We start from the raw sequence: 14,378 nt of genomic DNA on the forward strand, positions 1-14,378 counted from the left end.
ACGGTGCTGAGTGCTCAGGCCCCAAGCTGGCAAAGCATTTCAGCACCGGGGTAGCTTTACCCATGTACGTCGCACGACTGAATCAATGGGGCTCCTCACCTACTTAATGCGAATCGTGGGCTTAAGCGCTTTGCAGGATCAAGACAGGTTTGTTCTGCCCCTTCCTGGATCGGCACCTAAGAGTCTAATATTATTTCTAGTCAGGCTGTCAATTAATCGCCGTTAACTCATGCGATTAACTCAAAAAAAATTAACCGTGATAAAAAAAGTTAATCGCAGTTCGAAGGGAACACCAATTGAAATGTATTAAATATTTTGGATGTTTTTCTACATTTTCAATATTGGTTTCAATTACAACACAGGATACAAAGTGCACGGTGCTTACTTTATATTATTTTTGATTACAAATATATATACACACTGTAAAAATGTTAAACAAAAGAAATAGTATTTTTCAATTCACCTCATACAAGTACTGTAGTGCAATCACTTTACCGTGAAAGTGTAACTTACAAATGCAGATTTTGTTTTGGTTACATAACTGCACTCAAAAACAAAGCAGCGTAAAACTTTAGAGCCTACAAGTCCACTCAGTCCTACTTCTTATTCTGACAATTGCTCAGACAAACAAGTTTCTTTACATTTGCAGGAGATAATGCTGCTCATTTCTTATTTACAGTGACACCTGAAAGTGAGAACAGGCGTTCGCATGGCACTTTTGTAGCAGGTGTTGCAAGGTCTTTACATGCCAGATATGCTAAACATTCGTATGTCTCTTCATGCTTTGGCCACCATTCCAGAGGACATGCTTCCACACTGATGATGCTTGTAAAAAAATAATGTGTCAATTAAATTTGTGACTGAACTCCTTGGGGGAAGAACTGTACGTCTCCTGCTCTGTTTTCCCCGCATTCTGCCATATATTTCATGTGATAGCAGTCTTGGATGATGACCCAGCACATGTTCGTTTTAAGAACACTTTCACAGTAGGTTTGACAAAATGCAAAGAAGATACCAATGTGAGATTTCTAAAGATAGCTACAGCACTCAACCCAAGTTTTAAGAATCTGAAGTGCCATCCAAAATCTGAGAGGGATGAGGTGTGGCGCATGCTTTCAGAAGTCTTAAAGAGCAACACTTTGATGCGGAAACTACAGAACCCAAACCACCAAAAAAGAAAATCAACCTTCTGCTGGTGGCATCTGACTCAGATGATGAAAATGAACATGCGTCAGTCCACACTGCTTTGGGATCAGTATCAAGCAGAACCCGTCATCAGCATGGACATATGTCCTTTGGAATGGTGGCTGAAGCATGAAGGGACATATGAATCTTTAGCACATCCGGCACGTAAATATCTTGCAAGGCCAGCTACAACAGTGCCATGCAAACACCTGTTCTCACTTTCAGGTGACATTGTAAACAAGAAGCAGGCAGCATCATCTCCTGCAGATTGTAACCAACCTTGTCTGTCTGAGGGATTGGCTGACCAAGACGTAGGACTGAGTGGACTTGTAGGCTCTAAAGTTTTACATTGTTTTATTTTTGAATGCAGGTTTTTTGGTACATAATTCTACATTTGTAAGTTCAACTTTCATGGTAAAGAGATTGCACTGCAGTACCTGTATGAGGTGAATTGAAAATATATATATATATATATTACAGTGCAAATATTAGTAATCAAAAATAAATATAAAGTGAGCACTGTATACTTTGTATTCTGTGTTGTAACTGAAATGAATATATTTGAAAAGGTAGTAAACATCAAAAATATTTAAAATAAATGGTATTCTATTGTTAACAGCGCGCTTAATCACGCAATTAATTTTTTTCATCGCTTGACAGCCCTAATTTCAAGTTTTCTTTACTTGCAGAACAAAACCTGATGCTTCAGGTTAAAATTCTCTCTCATTAACTCACTGTCGCTTACTAAAAATCATGACTTTGGACAGCTTGATACAGAAATCTGTCTTAGCTCTTACTAACATTGGTTTCCCCCCACGGCCTATGGAGACGGCCATGGGGTATGGATGACGGTGACTCACCGGGGAGCTCCAGGGTTAAAAGTGTGATTTGCTACAGCTGGAGCTAAAGCGCCCAGGCATGGCAGTCTGGGGCTGTTACAGACTCATATCCTCTGCGAATCGGCACAGAACGGGACCTGTAACACTCACTCAGCCAGTTATATGTGCACACTGGTTGTTAAGGTCGGCATGTCTTAGTTCTTAATATTTGTTTAGTCAAGAGAGCATATTATTGTAGGGTTGCTCCTGGAGGTTGGGGACCCTCACGACGGTTTTGTCATTGAAGAGCTTCTCAGAAGAGCCGTATCAGCCAGTTTGCTGTCAGCAGGTTGTTACTGAGGGTTGGAATGCACACGGGGGTTTGTTATCGTAGGGTTGCTCACAGTGCCGGACAAGTGGCATTAATTATAAAGGAGCACTGAAGTATTTGGTTCTTTTAAGCCTTGCCCAGGGTTAGCAAGAAGATAGAAGCCAAAGCAAGAACAGGTTTACTCTCCGCCCTGGCTGCGTCCCCTTTCAGACCAGGCAGCTGATGTGAGCGAACAGGCAGCAGTGGGCATTCAAAGCCAATCTGGCATCATTAACACAAAATAGGCCGAGACTGAGAAGAACCATCTGGAAATCTCACTGCTTAGAGGTTTTGCCTTCTGTGGATACCCAAGAGACCCAACCCAGGGAGAACTTTCCCCTGTGACTTTCCCGCCCATTCCAAGGCAGAGAGAGACGCAGCAGGCGATAAAAGGCCAGAGGGGCATAGCTTGGCCACGGGTTCCCTTCGTTCTGGCTGAGGAAGAGGGGGCATTGCAGAACCTGCATGTCACATTGGGCCCGGAGCCACACAGTAAGTCAGTGGCACACCCAGGAGTGAAACCCAGGCATCCTGCGCTAACCTCTAGACCACAGTCTCTGCCGTCGCCCTATACCTGAAATCTGCAATAACTAAACATCCCTTGCAGGCCCCAATCCATGAGAAAGTTGCCCATCATTTGTTCGGCAGGGAGGGGAGGGAGGGGGGAGGGAAAAGTCAGGGCATTGATGGCTCCTGGGATTGGGAACCAAATAAGGACCCTCTCCTAGGCCTTAGGAGTATCCTGAAATGGGTACAAGCCGGTCTGCGTTCAGTGGCCTTTAGAAATGAGCTGGGAACTTTAGTTCAGTTCCCAGTCACCTGGGGCCAGGACTCTCCTGGGCAGCCTCTGGTGTGTGGTCCATGGAGAGCTGCCCCCGCACTGGCCCTTAGAAATGGCCCCTGTGAGGCAGGACTGCCAGGGCGGTCCCTGTTCTGGGAATAGAAAGAGGACTTCACTCTCCAGGGCCGGTTGCCAATCTGGCCCCTCTCGCCAGCCACGAATAAAGACATGTATTGCAGCGATAGCCACGGCCAATTTAGGATGCCACAGCTGCCACTCAGCTCCGCTTGGAACTGAATGGCCAGGCAGCAGCAGAACTGCGGTAACACACAGGGGCCTGGCCACTTGAGCCCAAGGGGGATCTTTGCTGGTGCCGACAGTACAGGGCCTATGATATGCAGCGGAGCGGTTCCTATTCCACCCAGCAGAGGGCAAGGGTGGCACATACCCAGCATTCCATTCAGGACTCTATCCTATTGTCTTAAATTAAGAAAAGTAACCCAGAGCCCCACGCCTGCTGAGGGTGCAGTAACAGCTGCCTGTGAGGGGCCACTGGAAACATCTCTCCCAGAGACGGGCTGAGGTCTGAGCAAGCAGTGGGGGACGGCTGCCCTGCGGGTGCAGGGCAGCGCCGCAGTGGGGGACGGCTGCCCTGCGGGTGCAGGGTCTGATTGCAACTCACGCAGACTTACCCCAAGCTAGCTTTAATCTAGCTAATGCAGGCGCTGGAACAGTGAAGCTGTGGGCAGCACAGGAGTTAGTGTGGAGCAGTCACCTGAAGAATCCAGAATCCAGAGCGCCAGGTGGGCTTGTCCAGCCCCTTCTGCAGAGACTTCGCTGCTCTGGTACTGATCTAGCTAGACGGGGATGGCTAAACGGGCTGCAATCGTAGTGTAGACATACCCTGCATCTGTCGTGGTGGTGAACACTCATTCCAACCAGAGGAGCTGTGCGGCTTTGGGCAGCTAAAAATCAAGGCGGGGACAGGGCAGGGGGCTCAATCACTCATTGGCTGCCGTGCAGCCAGAGTGGTAGGTGCTGGACTTTCAACTGGGGAGCTCAGCCTGCGCTGGGCATGAGTAGGGTGACCACATGTCCCGATTTTATATGGACAGTCCCGATTTTTGGGGATTTTTCTTATATAGGCTCCTATTACCCCCTGCCCCTGTCCCGATTTTTCACACTTTCACACGTACGAGGCTGTCGTAGCCCACCCAGAAGTGCAACTCCACTAGATTCCCGGAACCTCTCCTGGGGGGCTGATCACATTTTCCTTGGGGACTTAGAACACACAGACACATCCACGTGCTGCAGAACCAAACAATCGCTAACTAGAGCCAATGCACAATGAGACAGGACGAGAACCCGGGCCTTTCCATTCCAAAGACACAAGCCTTCACCGCCACCTTTGCCAAAGGAGATCACTCAGTGTGCCGCGGTAATAGGTCTCTGATGCGGTCTATCAGACAGCCACGAGTAGACAATAGCACACCCTGGCAGACACGCAGGGCTTTGCTGCAACTGCGTCCCTAGCCACTGACCTCGCTTATGTCTAACAGGCAGCCTCCTAAACGGGTGTGTTCTGGTGCACTTGCAATCCTTGCAGAAGCATTTCCTTTGTCTCTAAAGGTGACCTGTACCGAAACACTTTACAAATAGCCTCCCACAAAACTCAACCGATAAAGCCCAGAAGTCAAATCAGTGCTCCTAACACAGCCAGCCCGAGCCAGTGTTGTCACTTTTTCAAGCTCTCTCGTAGGTTTATTGCTGTCCTTTGTCTTTTTTCAAATCTCCACTTTAAACATGTCTCTCCCTCGCCTACTTGTTTTGCTATCCCTCTGCCGCTTGCTCCACTACCCTTTCTTCACCACACAATGTCTTTGCACCTTGGCTGTCTGTAATTAATTAGCAGTAATACGTTGCACTTCAGTAGCTCTTTTCATGCAAGCATCTCAAAGTGCTTTACAAACGTTCATTCATTAGGACTCACGGCCCTCCTAGGACAGAGATAGAGAAGTATTATCCTCTCCCTATTAAAAAAGTAGCATCAGTGATTAATCAAGGGGCTGGTTGGTACAAGAGCAGTGGTAATGTGCGGGACTCACCCCTGCGGCGCCTCTTGCTGGTCGTCTCAGGAAATTAGCTCTTTTCCAGCCTGGGCACCCTCTGCAGGCTGGTGTCCCGCTTGTAGCTGGCCCCGTGTCCCTCCCAGACCCCCTTTCCCCTGGGGATCTGCCCCTCGCAGTACCCCCACAGTCTCAGTGGGTCTCCCCTCTCTGGGAAACCCCCACCCTCTAATCCCCACCTTGCCTCAGTCTGGGCAACTGCCAGTCACCATCTAGCCCCCGCTCCCTGGGGCAGACTGCAGTGTAAAGGCCACTCATCATAGGCAAGGGGGTTCGGACCTGCTGCCTTCCTCTGCCTCCCCGTACCTCTATGGGCCTTGGACCAGGCCCTGCAGCCTGGGGAGTTGCCAGCCTGGAGCTCCCCTGCTCCTCTGGCCTTTCCCCAGCCCTGCTTCACTCCCAGTCCCCTTTCTGCAGACAGCCAGGCCCTGCTCTCTCCCAGCCTGGAGAGAGACTTCTCCTAGGCCTCTGGCTCCCAGCCTTTTTATACAGGCCAGCTGTAGCCTGATTGGGGCATGGCCCAGCTGTGGCAGCTTCCCCAAGCAGCCCGGCTTAGCAGCTCTCAGCCACCACCTTCTCCCAGGGCTGACTTTAATCCTTTTCCCACTGGAGTGGGGGGGCCGCCCCACTACAGGCAGTGATTGGAGAAGCACAAAAAGGCAGGTAGAGTGGCTAGCCAACTGGACAAGAATATGTATGACACCACAAAGCAAGAACTATTACATCCATTGTACAGGCAGGGAAACTGAGGCACATAGTGAAGTGACTTGGCCCAGGTCACACAGTGAATCAACGGCAGAGCTGGAACCAAGGCGATTTCCCTGCTCAGTCACAATGCTTCTCTTTTTTAACTCTGTAAAGAGATGTGGGATACAGGCCGATAGCAGATGCTACAGAAAATTCAAGTCACCAGGACAGCATCCGGTCCTTGATAGGTACGTATGGAAAAATCACTGCAAATATTAAAGAATCCAGTTCAAGATGTCGGCGCTGATATTCAAAGTCCTCCATAGGACTGGCCCTCGATAGGTGAGAGACCACTTTCCTCTCACGCTACAGCCTCTCACGGCAGCTGTGATCCAGCAGAACGACACCATCAACTACTCGCAAATTTTACGAGACAGAACTTGCTTAGCGACTGGACCAAGACGGTCACGGGGGACCATGAGAGAGCACAAACATCACCCAGCTCAATCCAAAGGCTACACCACACACACTACTATCGACGCCGCCAACCGCGAAGAGTTGTCGAGAGACAGACACAAGTTTCAGACAATTGAAATAGCAAGGAGGGTGCTCAGTGACAACAGCGAGGGTGGGCACGATATAAAAACCCAAACAGATCGGAAGTCAGTGGCGGTACAGCGCATCACTGCACCGATATTCCAGACTGTTCCCAATGGTCTGTTCATTTCACCCAGTGTTCCCCTGCGTCAAAAAAAGAGACTTCCTGAAATAGACAAGTGTCTCAGCACACCGCTCTGGGCAATGAGACAGGCTCAGAGAACACGCCACAAACTCCCAGAGACAGATTGGGGAGTGCTGGATTGAGCAGGAGTTATTCACAGGCCAAGGAAAAATAGATTAGAAGAGGCCATATTGATTGCACAGAAGGACAAGGCCATCTGGATGTATTTGCACTTGGTATTTAAAGCCTGGAAATCGATCCTATTGAAATCAGCTTCCAAATTAAATGTTTAATTCAGGCCTGTAACATGGCTTAGAGGGGGATTGCAGCAATTAGTTATAGGGCCTCAGAGCAATAGATACATCACTAATAAAGCCCGACATTTCCAAGCAAACTTTAAAAATGCCTATTCCGGTTTCAGTATCTCCAGAAGCTTAACATAAGAATGGCCAGACTGGGTCAAACCAATGGTCCATCTAGCCCAGTATCTTGTGTTCCGACCGCGGACAATGCCAAATATTTCAGAGAGAATGAACAGAACAGGGCAATCTTGAGTGATCCATCGCCTGTCATCCACTCCCAGCTTCTGGCCATCAGAGGTTTAGGGACACCCTGGGGTTGCATCCCTAAACATCATGGCCAATAGCCATTGATGGACCCAACCTCCATGAACTTATCCAATTCTTTTTTTGAACCCAGTTATACGTTTGGCCTTCACTCTGGCAAGGAGTTCCACAGGTTGACTGTGTTAAGTATATTCGTTTGAAGCCTGCTGCCTATTAATATCAGTGGATGACCCCTGGTTCTTGTGTTATGTGAAGGGGTAAATAATACTCCCCTGTCATTTTCTCCACATAATTCGTGATTTTATAGTCCTCTCTCATATCCCCCCTTAGTGGTCTCTTTTCTAAACTGAACAGCCCCGGTCTTTTTAATCTCTCCTCATTCGAAAGCTGTTCTATCCCCCTTAACCTTTTCCAATTCTAATATTTCCTTTTTGAGATGCGGCAACCAGAACTGCACACAGTATTCAAGGCACCATGGATTTGTAGAGTGGCATTATGGTATTTTCTGGCTTATGAGCTATCCCTTTCCTAATGGCTCCTAACGTTCTGTTTGCTTTTTTGACTGCTGCTACGCACTGAGCAGATATTTTCAAAGAACCATCTACGATGACTCCACGATCTCTTTCTTGAGTGGTAACTGGATAACGGAGAACATTGCTAGTGCTTTACCCAGCGAAAACTGGTAGGGGGTCTGACTGGACTCTGTGGCCTGGTCTACATTGGAGGGGGGGGGGGGGTTTGAAAGCGACCTAAGATACGCAACTTCAGCTAGTAGTTGACGGGAGAGTGATCGGGGATCGATTTATCGTGTCTACATTAGACATGATAAATCGATCCCCAATAGATAGATCGCTACCCGCCGATCTGGCGGGTAGTGTAGACGTACCCTGTGACTGGGAAGTAAAGACCTGCCACGACTGGTTCCCAAGAACCTCTTGAGAGATGCTGGGCCCTCCCGCTAAGAGCCCGGCACACCTTGTGGGATGCGTAAGGTTGCGGGAAGTTCAGCCCACCCATTGGAAAGCATGGGAAAGGCCCACAGACTTTCCAACCCATAGCACAGCAAATACTTGTTGTAATTTGGAGGCTGAGTAAATTCTGCTCTCAGCTATACTGGAGCCAGCTGAGTTGCACCAGCGTTAATGGGAGAAGAATTTTGGCTCATTGAACTTAATTTACTCATTGCTGCAATCCCAAGCGTTCCAAAACCATGAATCATCCCCTAAAAAAATTATGGGGTTGGCTTAAAATCTTCTTCTTCTTTTTTTTTAAAGAAATAATAAATTTGGGGCCCTTTTTATTTGTCGTCTGGTTTTTGAGCCTGCTGGGCCCGCTCCTGGCCCAGGTTTCAAGCTTTTCTCTGCAACCGCCATGGCTGCAGTTTAACGAGTGATTCTCCTGCAGTCTTACGGGGCCTTAAGACAGACATCAAACATCCTGAGATTTGCAATAAGAACACAATTGTTAGCCACACGTGAAAAATTCCCTGCATTCCAGCCAACCCCTGACTCTTTGGTGCAGCTTGGATCTAAAATTCATCTCTCTGTGCCATCTCTTTTCCAGTGCTGTTTCTCTCCCCCATCCCACTCTGCTGAGGTCTTAATGAGCACCATAGAAATGTCTATGAATACCTAAATTAGATTAAATTAAACCAAATCAATCAACAGGCTGTCAAACTGGCAGCTTCCTATCGGATTTTTAATTATCCTTATACAATCGTATTGAAGGACACGGTTCACATTTCTTGTATTGAATTAACTCTTTTGCATATCTACATGTAGTCATCAGACTTGCTTTTGTATCACACTGCTGTCTGCATGATAGCCCACAATAGCTTGGCCTTTTAGAGTTAATAAAAATAAAGTCATACTTAGCATGATCTCTTTGTTATGTTTGTACTGCACCTAGCACAGTGGGGAGGCAGCTGCTAGGCTCCCCCACAATTCAAATAATCAATCATCATTACCCTCATTTTATGCAGGGGTAACTGAAGCACAGAGAGGTTAAGTAACTGGCCCAAGGTGATAAAGGAAAGGTAGTGTCAGACACGGGAATAGACCCCAAGAATTCTACCTCCTAGCCCTGTGCTTTGCCCACTGGGCAAATGCACGAAATATGCGATCACAAAATGTCACAGTAAGTCACAACTGAAAAAGCAGTGGGGTCAAAGTAGCGTGCGGCTGGCTGGCTTCATTTTTAAGGCCAATAGAAGCCAACATTTCAGCTTTAAAGATGAGCTAGTGTCTCATGGAAAAAAGATTTTGTCTAGGGGCAGTTCTGTTTTCTGGGGTTGTTGTTTGGTATCTTTTTACTCCCTTTGACTTTTATGAATAGAAACATTCATAGGAAAACGGGATTTCCCTTTCTTAAGAGGTTATTCTCTTCTACTGCTTCTTTCTCCCAACTGAGAGGAGACAAGGGAGGACCAGAAATGGCTCCACTGATTCATTCACAAGGGAATTCCCAAACTGGACGAGATCAATGGGCCGGCCCATCCAGCAACCCGTCTCTAACAAGTCAGAATTCCAGATAATCCAGAGGAGGGTTAAAACTCTCATACTCACAACAATGACCAATCCACAAAATTGTGAAGTGGATCCAAACTTTTCCAAAGCCCCAGGCTATCCAGATCGACCCACAATGCACCTCATCTTGCAATTCTGTACTACGCTTTGGAGGAGACGTGTCAGTTTATCAATCAGAGTGCCCAGGAGGGTGGAGCTCAGATGGGAGCGTACGCAAGCTACTGGGGAGACTCTACGCTGCTCTTGAGGTGAGGGCAGTTGGACTGTGGGGTTCCCACCACTCAAGAAAGAGGTGCCGGATAGGGCGCGTGCACCCCAGGAGTGGGCCCGAGAGGCCAGGACTAGAGACAGTGCCTGGACACTGCTGAGAGCCAGTTGGCTTAGAAGGGAGGATCCAAAGGTGACTGTGCACGAGGGGAGACTGAGCCAGAACTGGAGCGGGGGGGAAACGGAGAGATTCGGTGACACGTTCCAGGTCACACGGGGAGTCTGCCGAGCCAGGAGCTGAGCCCATATTCTCCAAGCCCCAGTCCAGTGCCTGAGCCACAAGACCATCCCCCCCTCCCACTTGTGCAGAACCCACCGCAGCAAACCCCACGCCACTGATACAAACAGAGGGAAACCACGTCCACTCCTTGCCGCTCGGGTGTCAGACCAGCATGCTGGGGAAACAGGGACTTGGGCAGTCATTCACCGCACCTCCCACCCCGTCCCTCAGTCCTGCTTTCTTAAGGCTTTTTAACATGCCTTCGGCACTCCTTCTCAGTGAGCATCACTGCTGGATCCCAAAGGCAGAGGGGTCCTGCTCCGCACGAGGCAGGAATTGCCTGGAATTCCACAGGGAGCAATTTCCTGTCCTCTCTCTTCTCCCCAAAGCTTCCCCTCCCCCCAACATGCCCCAGGCCCAAAGAATGACCTTGGAAGCATAGGCCAAGTGTTCAGTGCAGAGGCTTGAAATGAAGCCACGTAAGGTTCGGCCAACAGCTGTGGACTCCCCCAGCGGAGGCATGACGAGATGGACCATGCGAGTTCCCCCTTTTCTGTGCTGCCCCATGACTAGAGACGGTGGCAGCCGGGCAAGGACCATGCTGTGGGTCATGGCTTGTAACAAGATCTGCTCATCTCCTGAGTGCCTGGCAGGACGGCTCGGGAAACTGCCTGGCTGCAGATGGAGATGACAGGAGGCAGCATTCTCCCTGCTGGCATACAACCCACTCCCTTCCCCCAGAGCCAGCCTGCTTAGAGTCCCGTGTGGACTCAGCCAGACCTGAAGGAGGTCCCTCGGGGTCAGATCCCTCCACTCGCCCTGCCCCACAAGGAAAAAGCAACTCAGCCCCCGACTTCTCCTTCCCTGCCGGAGACCCAGATGAGAGTGGACTCCTGCTCCCCTCCCCACCATCGGCATGGTGTTCTTCAAACCTCCAGCCCCTTCTGCCCCGCCTCCAGTGTTTCAGGGAAAATCTTTCCACAACAGGAGGGCAGAGGCTGTTTCAAACTCGATTTGGTCTAGCAGGGCTAGGGATGGGCACCTCCCAGAGCCAGCGGGTTTACAAACCTTCAGGCTGCTTTCTTCCCCTCGGGGGGACGTCACCAAACTTTTAATCCAGCTGCTCCCCACAACAGAGTCCTTGTATTAAAAAACAACAACCCACAGACAAAAACCCAAGCACCAAAAACTCACCCAAAGCAGCCAACAAATGTGTGTGCTCTCGGCTAGACCTAGAATGCACCTGAACTAGGCTGGCAGAGGTGGGTTTCATAGGCTGGCAGTGTACCTGTGGCCATGTCTCCCGCTAGTGTCTGGCTCCAGCAACTACAACAGCCAGCTATGTCAAAGCGAAGGAGCTGTTTATTTAGCTCGAGGGGTAAGGGATTTTTGGTGCAGCAGGTCTCATTGTGGCGTATGTGACCACAGTGCTGTACATGGTTACCCTGTTGTCTGCAGTCATTTATCCAGTCCTGTTTCTCTTTCTCTCCTCCCTTTTGTTCAGCGTCTGTCTGTCTCTCACACTATATTGGATTTTCACTTTCTGCTTCTTTCCTCTTCCTCTAGGGCAGGGGTCGGCAACCTTTCAGCAGCGGTGTGCCGAGTCTTCATTTATTCACTCTGATTTAAGGTTTCGCGTGCCAGTCATACATTTTAACGCTTTTAGAAGGTCTCTTTCTATAGGTCTATAATATAGAACGAAACTATTGTTGTATGTAAAGTAAATAAGGTTTTTAAAATGTTTAAGAAGCTTCATTTAAAATTCAATTAAAATGCAGAGCCCCCCGGACCGGCGGCCAGGACCCAGGCAGTGTGAGTGCCACTGAAAATCAGCTGGCGTGCCGCCTTCGGCACGCGTGCCATAGGTTGCGTACCCCTGCTCCAGGAGCTCCGCTTCTCACAGCCTCCCCCATGTGAAACACAATCCCACAACATTGATGTTGAAACTGAATCTAGGATATTTGAGTGGAAGCGTTCGCCTACCTTTAAAATAAAGGGGCTTTCTTTTTTCTTTTTTTTTTAAGAAAAGGAGGCGGACGGGAGCAGACAGACTCTGGAGGGCAGGGAATTGGAAAGGGTTCAGAAAAGAGATACAAGAATGATTCGTGGGCTGGAAAACATGCCTTATAGTGAAACACTTAAGCAGCTCGGTCAATGTAGTTTACCCAAGAGAAGGTCAAGAGGGGACGTGAGGATGGTCTACAAGGACTCACATGGGGAAGAGATTTCTGGTAGCAGACTGCTCTTTAATCTAGCAGGAAAAGGCCTATGAGAGCTAAGGGTTGGAAGATGAAGCTAGACTACTTCAGGCTAGAAAGAAGGTGCAGATTTTGTTAGCAGCAGGGGGAATTAACGGTTAGAACCAGTCTTCTAGGAACATGGTGGATTCTCCGTCCCTGGAAGCCTTTAAAGCTAGCCTGGGGGTCTTAAAAAAAAACAAAAAAAAAAACCCTGCTACAGTTCAAAGAGAAGCTTTGGGATTGATGCAGAAGTTTGTCTGGCCTGTCCTGTGCAGGAGGTCAGACGCGATGACCCCAACGGTCCCTTCTGGCCTTAACATCGGAGACCAGCTCTCAGCTCACTTTCCATGCAAACGAGACTGGCCGAAGCCCTGGGGGATACACTCCAGAGCACACTCCTGTCCTGCCCCCACGGCAGGGGGCGAGTTGCACCCGGCTTAGAGCAGAGAAGGGGGCCTGGCGCGCCGTGCAGGGCAGAGAGGGCTCATTTCTGACCACAGCCCCCTGGGGTTTTAGAAGAGTGTGATGAGGCCCCTGCCCACCGTGCTGAAGGGGGTCCCCTGACAGCAGCGTCTGGGCGGGCAGGCGGGGGGCAGAGAGGGGAAGTGATGCTCAAGCAGAGGTTGGGCGGGGAGTTGGAGGAGCAGAAGCACAGAAGGAGCAGACCAGGGACAGAGGACATGGGAGGTGGTGGGGAAAGAGCAGAGGAGAAACAGAAGAATGGGAGAGAGCAGGAGGGAGAAGAGAGGAGGCTGGAGAGGAGGTGGGGGGGGGGGGCACCAGACCTGCTGCAATACCCAGCCATGCCCAGGTGGACACAGACCCCAAGGCACCGGCGGCTCCCTGCTCTCACCCCCACACACTGCCAGGGGGCAGCCGGGCTGTTCGGTTGTTTTAACCCCGTTTCCCCCCGGCCCGGGCAGCTGGCCCGGCTCGCCGAGAGCCCCCCAGACACCCACCGCCGGCGCTTGCCCTCAGGCCCGCATGCAGCGGGCAAGGCGAGCCCCGGGCAGAGCTCGCCATCCGCCAGGACCTGTAGGTCTCCTCCCCGCCCCCAGATCCGGGCAGGACCCCCCCGCACTCACCGCAGCGGCTCGCCCGGGCGGCCCATCCTGCTCGCCAGGGGAAGGGCTGGAGGCTGGGCTCGGCTGGAGCTCGCCGGGAGGAGAGACGCCCGGATCCCCGGGGACCGCTCTCCGCCAGCGCCCGGGGCCTCGGACTGCAGCCCCGGGCTGTTCTCGGCTCCAGCCCCGGCCCAGGCGCGGCGGGAGGTTCCCGCGGCTCCCCCCGGTGCCCAGCCCCCGAGCCCGGCGAGCGCCGCCAGCCAGAACTTCTCCGCAGGTGTCAGGGCTCCTCGCCAAAGTCCCCAGCCGCTGCTGGGCGAGCGCGGAAAGGGGGCGGGCTGGCAGCGCGGTCCCCAGGCAGGGGGCTGGAGCATCCCCGCCCGTCCTCCAGCGGGGCCCGCTGTGGCTGGGAAAGCGGCAGAGACGGCTGATTTATGGGTCAGTTCTCCAGCCGCTGCAGCAGGGCTGTTGGTCTGAGACATCAGGACACCCCAGCCAAGAGCTTTCCTCGGCTGCCGTGTGAAGCAAACCCAGGCTGGCAGACACCCAGGGCAACCGCTGGGATTAGCAAGGAGTAGGTTTGTCCTCTGTGGTGGCCTATTACCCCCAGGGGCATCTTTATTGGGGCTGGTTTAGACGGATTGCATAAGCGCCTTCTTTGTTCTCTACCTCTCAACACTCAGCACTGACATCTCACCTTTCAGGGAATGACCTCCAAGCACTTTGCTAACCTGCCTCAGGGTCATTACACCCGAGGAAAGGGAGGCATGCAGAGGTTAAGGGATTTGCCCAAGATAGTATGGTGGCT

The 14,378-nt window shown here is 50.7% G+C and overlaps 1 protein-coding gene across 2 annotated transcripts in view; it reads right to left on the minus strand.

Annotated features, from left to right (window-relative positions):
* Window positions 1-13,837, minus strand: part of LINGO3 (leucine rich repeat and Ig domain containing 3) — a 128,220-nt gene extending 114,383 nt beyond the window's left edge. For both annotated transcript variants that reach the window (XM_054013950.1, XM_054013948.1), the window contains exon 1: window positions 13,592-13,837. The gene's annotated coding sequence lies outside the window, so the exon portion shown is untranslated. The remainder of the gene's footprint in view (window positions 1-13,591) is intronic.
* Between the last annotated feature and the right edge of the window lie 541 nt (window positions 13,838-14,378).

The sequence above is a fragment of the Malaclemys terrapin genome, chromosome 24 (genome assembly GCF_027887155.1).
Source record: "Malaclemys terrapin pileata isolate rMalTer1 chromosome 24, rMalTer1.hap1, whole genome shotgun sequence".
In the NCBI taxonomy this organism is placed as follows: Eukaryota; Metazoa; Chordata; order Testudines; family Emydidae; genus Malaclemys; species Malaclemys terrapin.